Source organism: Triticum dicoccoides, chromosome 7B (assembly GCF_002162155.2).
Source record: "Triticum dicoccoides isolate Atlit2015 ecotype Zavitan chromosome 7B, WEW_v2.0, whole genome shotgun sequence".
NCBI classification, from domain to species: Eukaryota; Viridiplantae; Streptophyta; class Magnoliopsida; order Poales; family Poaceae; genus Triticum; species Triticum dicoccoides.
This window is the reverse complement of record NC_041393.1, coordinates 272,831,996-272,840,399: the sequence shown is the minus strand read 5'-3', so window position 1 is coordinate 272,840,399 and position 8,404 is coordinate 272,831,996. Positions and strand designations below refer to the sequence as shown.

Sequence of the window (8,404 nt, the reverse complement as noted above, 5' to 3'; positions counted from 1 at the left end):
CTTCCAAAGCTGGTACGATCTTGCAATCTTGAACTTGTTCTGTCGACTGGGTTGTCGGTCGATTGAGTTCCTATGGTTGCATTTTGTTGTAGCTCCGCGGGACGTCATAGAGCTTCTAGACGACGATGAAGAAGTGCCTCTGAAGACTACAGGAAGGAGGGGCAGGGCTTCGAGCAGGAGGACGGCTGTGAGCTAGGAGCCTCAGTCGACATCAGCACCGGAGGCAGTGGTCCAGCGATCCGGATCGGACCAATGTTACTTTTGCCAATCCATTGTCGACTGAATGTCCCTCGGCTTCGACTGCTCAAGTCTCCGCTTCACCTGCACAGCTCCATGCTTCATATCCTGTGATTGCTCCGACTGTATTACCCTCATCGCTCTTTGTTGCATATCTCACTCCAGATGACCTGTCGAGTGCCGCCAGGGAAGCCCTTCTCCAAGCAAACCTTATGATGGAGCAGATGAAGGTGGTGCATGAGGCCAGTCGGGTTGCCTACAATGCCATCTCCGCTCTGCATGTCAATGTCAAGGTCAGTTGGTTTTCGACTGGTCTCTCGGTTAGTGGTAGTTGCAACTGCTGCTTCATTGTCCGTAAGGTGTCCCTGGATGAGCATTTTGGAACCTTTATGTGCATCTATCATGGGTCTGCATTTCGCATCTAATCACCCACTGGGTGTTTTGGCTTAGTGTTGAATAGTTCTTCCACTTCAGTCGAGTGTTTTTCTGAACCAGTGGGGGCACGCAGAGTGCACCCACTAGGTGTAGTCCCCGAGACCACCGTCGGGTGTTTGATGTGGTGGGGGTCTTTGTCGAATGTTACTTCATTGTTCTTTCACTCGGTTGAATAGCTCGATCCGAGTGGACTCTAGACCAATGGGGGCACGCTGAGTGCACCCACTGGGTGTGGTCCCCGAGACCGCGGTCGACTGCTGGTAGTCGGCTGGGGTCTGAGAATCTCTCTCTCTCCCTCTCTCTCTGTCTCTTGCATACTCATGCTGGGCAGACCATGCAGAGTGGAAAACCAGATCAGTGGGGGCACGCCAAGTGCACCCACTGGGTGTAGTCCCCGAGACTACTATTGAATGTTTGATTTGACGGTAGTCTTAGAGCAATTTTCGTTGTGATTGAGCTTTGTTTCTGTCGACTGACATATCTTATTTGTTGGCCGTAGAAATCTTGTGATCTTGGAGCCCAATTTGCTGAACTGGAGAAGAAGCAGATCAGCCTCAACTTCGACCTGGAGCTGGCCAAGAAAAATCTCCATAAGGCCCAGGAAGAAGCAGCTACCATGGGAGGTAATAATTCGTCAACTGTCCACCTTATGATTTTTTTTCTTTTAGTCTCTTGAACTGAGTGACTCCACTCGAACAGATGTGCGTAGTGAAACCCGTCAACTCCAAGCTCGTATGAAGAATGTTATTTCTTTAGAGAAAATGAAGCAGGCTCTAGAGAAGAAGGATCAAGACCTTGCCGCAGCACAAAAGGAGGCGCGAGAGAAAACGACACTTGCCAATAAGAAGCTGACCTCATTCAACAAGTTGGAAGAGGAGAACTCCAAGCTGAAGACTGCCATTACTGAAGCCAACAAGGAGGTTGCGAGGCTAAAGAAGGACAAGGATACCTTGACTGACGAGGTTGGGAGTCTCACGGCAAAAAAGGGAGAGCTGGAGGTTTATCTGGGACGGCTTGCTGAGAAACTGGTCTTGAAGCTTGAAGGTATTTCCTCTTGTCCGACTGATTTGCCGATGTCGACTGACACATCTTATTAAACTGTTGACTCACCGCTTTTCTGACTATGCAGAACTCTATCAAGACTTCGAAGCAGAGACTGGGCAGATCGAGATGGGTCTTCACCCCATAAACTCTCCTGTCAAAGATGACGTCGCGATGAACGTGTTGCGATTGGAGTCTCGTATAGACAGTGCTGTGGATTATCTTGCTCGTTTGAAGGTGGCAATGTCACGGATTGACTCTGAACTCTGGCCCCAAGCGGAATTCCAAAAAGATCTCGAGTCTCTGATGACTCGGTTGAATGAAATCCCTGGTCGAGTGCAAGAGTGGAAGAAGTCGTCTGCTCGCTGTGGCACCGATGTTGCTCTGTCGTTGGTCCGAGTCCATTGCAAGGATGTCGGAGAAGACAAGCTGGCGGCTCTCAAGGTTGCCAATGCTAAGAAGATCAGCTTCCAGTCCTTCATGGACACCTTCATCGACGCCACCACTCGTATCGCAGACAACATTGATCTTGATAGTTTCGTCGAGCCAGCAAGTCCTCCTCCCACTGAGTGAACAAACATTGTGCCCCACCTTTATTTGCCTCGGAATGACGAGTGATTTTGTAACCGTTAAACTCTTTCAGTCCTGATGCCTGAGTACTTTTGTCCGCTGTGGTTCTGAACTTTTTGCGGGATTTATCTGAACATGGTTTTCTTTGAATATGGAGGCTTTGCCTTTATCGCTTTCGGATGTTTTTCGATTCCGAGTGGAACTTGACCATTCCACTCTTCGTCGAGTGGATCAGACGACATGATCGATCGACACCTCGTAGTCCTTGCGGATCGGGATGGAGTGTACGTTGTACTTGTGACGCAGCTCTGACGATGTGTTCAGTCGACACCTCGTCGTCTTTGCGGATCGGGATGGAGCGCACATTGTACTTGTGACGTAGCTCAGAAGGTCTTTGTGACTTAGGCGAGTTCGGGGTCGCGGCTAAGCCTTTGAGTGGGAGGATTGCTCTCCACTCGGAATGTTCTTTAACTCAGGCAAGTACGGGGTCGCAGCTAAGCCCCCGAGTGGGAGGATTGCTCTCCATTCGGAATGTTTTTGAACTTAGGCGAGTACGGGGTCACAGCTAAGCCCCCGAGTGGGAGGATTGCTCTCCACTCAGAATGTTTTTTAACTTAGGCGAGTACGGGGTCGCAGCTAAACCACCGAGTGGGAGGATTGCTCTCCACTTGGAGCATTTTTTAACTTAGGCGAGTACGGGGTCGCAGCTAAGTGATACGTATCCAACGTATCTATAATTTTTGATTGTTCCATGCTATTATATTATCTGTTTTGGATGTTTAATGGGCTTTATTATACACTTTTATACTATTTTTGGGACTAGCCTATTAACCGGAGGCCCAGTCCAAATTGTTGTTTTTTTGCCTATTTCAGGGTTTCGCAGAAAAGGAATATCAAACGGAGTCCAAACGGAATGAAACCTTCGGGAGAGTCATTTTTGGAACAAACACAATCCAGGAGACTTGGAGTGGACATCAAGGAAGCAACGAGGCGGCCACGAGGTAGGGAGGCGCGCCCAGGAGGTAGGCGCGCCCCCCACCCTCATGGGCCCCTCGTGGCTCCCCTGACCGACTTCTTTCGCCTATATATACTCATATACCCTGTAAACATCCGGGAGCACCACGAAACCCTAATTCTGCCGTCGCAAGCCTCTACAGCCACCAAAAACCTCTCGGGAGCCCATTCCGGCACCCTGCCGGAGGGGGAATCCATCACCAGTGGCCATCTTCATCATCCCGGCACTCTCCATGATGAAGAGGGAGTAGTTCACCCTCGGGGCTGAGAGTATGTACCAGTAGCTATGTGTTTGATCTCTCTCTCTCTCTTTCTCTCTCTCTCTCGTGTTCTTGATTTGGCATGATCTTGATGTATCGCGAGCTTTGCTATTATAGTTGGATCCTATGATGTTTCTTCCCCTCTACTCTCTTGATTTTTCCCTTTGAAGTTATCTTTCGTCTTCGTCCATCGGTAACTTTACTTAATGCTATATTTTATTCACCACATGATATGTGTTTTGCTTGGAGCATCTTGTACGATTTGAGTCTTTGCTTTTTAGTTTACCACAATTATCCTTGTTGTACACACCTTTCGGAGAGACACACATGAATCCGAATTTATTAGAACTAGATGACCCGGTTACGCCAATGGTGCAAGAAGCCAATTAGAAGTGATGATGGTGGTGATTAAGTAGGAGATGTAGATGGAAGTTAATGGAATGTGGATTGCATAACAAATAGTGGATATTCATTGACAATCAGAGCAATATAAATGGAAATTCCTTATCTATATTGGCCACAAAAACACAAACCTCGTCACCCGAATATAAGAAAATATTGGCACTAAACAACAGAGAGTGAATGCAGTTGGCATAGATATATCACATGGATCTAACATAGCATGGAGTGGAGAACTCAACAGTGGTTTAATTTACATGTGTCATCGCCATAGTAACTAATAAATAAATATATAGATGGGTAGTGTATAGTTCAAAGTTCACCAACAGGACAAAAGAGGAGCATGAATGATTGGTACTTGAATCGTTGCATTTATCGCTGGTCATTTAAAGCGGGCTGTTGTAGCTAGTAGCATCTGCATTTTCCAAAGATACATAGGTTATGGAAGTAGACTCTTTAAAAGGGATAAAACCCTATGTTTCAAATCAGCTGCATAGAGTCATCAATTGTTCAGATGAGCAAGTTCATTCTGCACGTCGACAACAGCTTTGTTGTGTTGAAAGAAGGCAGCAGCTTTGCTAAGGTCATTGCCATGTTTAGAACTGGTTGAGCATACACCGTTTTTAGCTATGCGATAAATCCCGGCAAAAGTGTTTTGGACTTGATACATATAGCCTGCAAAGCCTTTGCTAAGATCTCTGATCTTTGAATTATGTTCTTTGATCTCCTTTCTTTCTCCCTTAACAAACCAATTAGATGCAGTCCTGTTTCCTTTAGTTTCAGTTTGTTGTAACTATAGTCCTTGAGAACCTTGCCACGCAGAGTCTCCATGCATCTGATAACTCGAGCAGCTGCAACATACATTACATCTTCTATGGTATTAGATGAATACCCAGAATCCCCTATAGTGCCATTGCTTCAGCATCATGTCACTGATGCTGCATGCTGATATGGAACTTGATTGTAACTGCAAACCTCTGTCCAACTTTGCAGCAGAAAAACTGGTGGTGGGAGCCGCAGCTTAACGAACATGAGAGTATGAATTTGTCCGTAATGTCAACCACCTCCCTGACAGGATCTGTGCACACATAAAAACGAAATCAAACCAGATACTGGAACCATTTTATGTGCGAGCAATAATTATCTAAAAGTAGATACTTACATGGCATATTTATACATAATAAATCATATGTAGTAGATCTAAAGAACATGCAAGTATGTACTCAGATAGTATGTTCATATACAATGGTTTATATTTCTAGTTAATGCTAGGTTCATGGCTTCATATGAGATAACCTGGCAACCGAGGCACAAATAGTAGAGAGATAAAGCTGGCAACTAATACGTATAATCATCTTCAAGGAAAGGCAAGAAAATAGCAAAGCTTTAGCTATTTCATCAGCAAGAAACCAAATTTAGAAATCAAAGTCCAAACAGAGAATAAAAGTTCCCCTATAGAGCTTATAGGCAAAGAGGTAAAAACAAGTAGATCTAAACACCAATGCCAATGTAAAATGGTATCCATAAGCAGTAGCTTCAGATCCTAAAATTCATCAGCACTGTAGCCACATAATTTTCACTCTTCTGTCTATTTCCCCTTTCCTATCATTCAACTCTCTGTTTTTTGGATCTTCATAAACACCGAAAGTCTCAAGGATTTACATGCACATTAGAAATTAAACTTGCCTTAGCATTCTATTTGTCAACCGCACCAAAAGAGAGAAAGCCACATGCATCCAGGGCGAAGATGAACTCGCACGTATGTACACTGGGAAGCATGCATATGAAAGTTAGAAGCATACATTTACCTATGCTTGTAATCACTATGAATAGAATTAGCAACTACGCGTTCAAAAAAAGAATTAGCAACTACTATTTATTCGTTACTTGAATGGAATCAACAGTGACTTTCATGCATTGCATATACAACAGCGGCCCTATATGCCCCCTTTGCCTTATCATAACTACTTCTACTAATTGTTGACTGGGCTTGGCTGCTGTCTAATTTAAGGCAACTGCATTCAAGCACAACACAGTACCTCCTAATGTTGAAGCTTTAATTAATAGAAGCAAGCATCTGCCAGTTTATTAAAGGAAGAACACCACGCCTGAAATACGGCAGGTGTATCAACTTAATCCACACACATAAATCCGTGGTCACACCACCACCGTCACACCTAAAAACTTAGGAAAAGTCTGTAGTCAATGTCACAATTATAAATACTATGTTTTCACCTTAAACTATCACAAAAGAGACAAATAAAAACACAACAGTAATATAAATGCAGACCAATGCACAACACATCAGGTGAAGATTTCCAAAGATAAGCAATCATATCAGTTTAGTTGCACACAACATGTTCATACAACTACTTCCACAAACAGTTCCAGTAGGCTTTCATAAACTCACTTCCACCAATCCATCCCTTGTGAGTAAACAACAACCACTACCCAATCACTTATCCAGAATGACCCAAAGCACGAAACTGAACATAACTCTATGACCACACTGTTCTGAAATATTTTTCTTCTTCAAGCTAATCAAGCCTGAAGAAAAGCAATTAATAAATTCATCCAAACTAAATTACCTTCTTAGCTGCTTTAATGGAGCATAGTAAGCATGCTGTCTGGACCCCCTTTTTAGGCAGCGATGCATGCACATTTTACACAGTAGCTTGCATAACCTGCTCAGCTTGCTTAACCCAGAGATATAATGACCACCAGGGTGGCCCTGAGTAATAGAACAGCTATACGATCCCATGTGTCAGTAACCTGCTTGGCAACCCAAGCGCACAAATAGACGTGCAAGGAGAAGCAGAATGACACCTAACAATCGATATGACAGTGTTACAGAATTGAAAGGCAAAAGAACCAAATGGATTCATCTCAAGCAAGGCAGCAGCAGGAATGCAACCAACCCTCGCGTCTTCCTTACAGCATGAAGAGAACTTTAGAGAAGCAAAGTAAATGCAAAATAAGGACTCGGTGGGCTAAATCTGACAGATCGCATCAACCAAGATATTAAAAAGAGCTAACATGTTGTTAGCCTCCTTGCAACTGTTCAGAGATCACCATCATACTGCACTTGGTCAGTCGAATGATCCTCCCACCTGCCATAACAGGAGCTTACCAAAGTAAGTTGACAAAAATTTAAGAAACAAGAACAAGCAGAACATCGCAAGGGAAAACACTCAAAGCACCAAACCTGCTCATTGTCGCTTGAGCCCCAACATACTGTCACAAACATAGTCGGTTCTAGAGAAAGAGAAGTAATAACATTGTAAGAATCATGAGGGGCCAACTCGAGGAGTGTGGTCAGGTCGGATCAGGGTACCTCAAGTGTCCTGCACCTTGTCGAGGTAGACGAAGGCGACGCCACCCTCGCCGATCTGAGGACTTAAGGCGGCGCTCGTTGATCGACACATCAGCGCCGCCGGTCTCTGCGTCGTAGACGAAGCCTGTGGTGGGGCGGCGGCCGGCCGGCGTCGCCTATCCCGCCGCGCTCCGGTGCCGATGCTTGACCTCCCATCACCTAGGGACGGCTCCCTCCTTGATCTCTCCTCCTCTCCTTTGACGCTGAACTCCGGTGTGGGACTGCGATAGAAGCTGCTCTGTCATCTGAGTGGCTACTCTGGTGAGATGGTAAGAGCAAGTACAATAAGGTGATGTAGGCGGGCTGTAAGACATTAAATATTATATTCTTGCTTACTTGGAAGAGAGAAGAGGAAAGAGAAGAGAAGCGGGCTACTAGTTAACAGCCGGCTGCAGCAGGTGCTCTTAGGTACTTTGTGAGAGAGTGGGGTGGTCCATGTATCAACAAAGTAGTACATATTGATATCTAGCTATTGTACTTGTTGGCTATAAGCTTAACTATATGTGACATGGCAACATCATACGGCCATCAGCTGGCTATATTATTAACCATGCTCTAAGGGCGGGGGAGAGGCGGGGGCTGCACGCGATGTGAGCGGGGCACAGAGAGTGGGGGAAGAGGAGGGCGTGGGGCTCGAGGAAGGCTGATTGGTTCTCTATACCCACGAAACAGCAGAAATCACATATCTGATCTCAGGCAGAAATTAAATCACAAACTGACCTGGTCACGAAAAAATTTCACTCTACTGACCCTTTGGTGTGGCGCCCGACAGCCGGGCGCCGCACCCTACTGTGCAGCGCCCTTCCCTTAGGCGTCGCACATCCTGCCAGCGTGGCAACCCTGGTCCAGTTGCGGCCCCACACGCACCTGTGCAGCGCCTAAGAGCTAGGCGCCCCACACCTGTAATGTGCAGCGCCTAGCTCTTGGGCGCTGCACAGTCTGTGTTCCACTTGGGCTGGCCCCACCCTCTCTCCCCTCCCACCCCCACCCCACACACCCCCACCCGACCCAAACCCTTAGACTTGCGGCCCTCCTCTCTTCCCCTCTCCCCCCTCTAAAGGATTAGTCATACCTC

At 46.0% G+C, this 8,404-nt stretch overlaps 1 long non-coding RNA gene across 3 annotated transcripts; it reads right to left on the bottom strand.

The window, feature by feature from the left end:
• Positions 1-4,103: 4,103 nt before the first annotated feature.
• On the bottom strand, positions 4,104-7,587 carry LOC119341371. 3 transcript variants are annotated; one of them, XR_005165061.1, is made up of 5 exons: positions 7,291-7,587; positions 7,162-7,211; positions 6,545-7,066; positions 4,932-5,034; positions 4,104-4,807 (listed from the first exon to the last, which is right to left on the bottom strand). It is a non-coding gene; the product is annotated as an uncharacterized LOC119341371 (long non-coding RNA). The 3 variants fall into 3 exon arrangements; XR_005165059.1 differs by having other exon boundaries at positions 4,104-5,034; XR_005165060.1 differs by lacking the exons at positions 4,104-4,807; positions 4,932-5,034 and adding an exon at positions 5,643-5,724.
• Between the last annotated feature and the right edge of the window lie 817 nt (positions 7,588-8,404).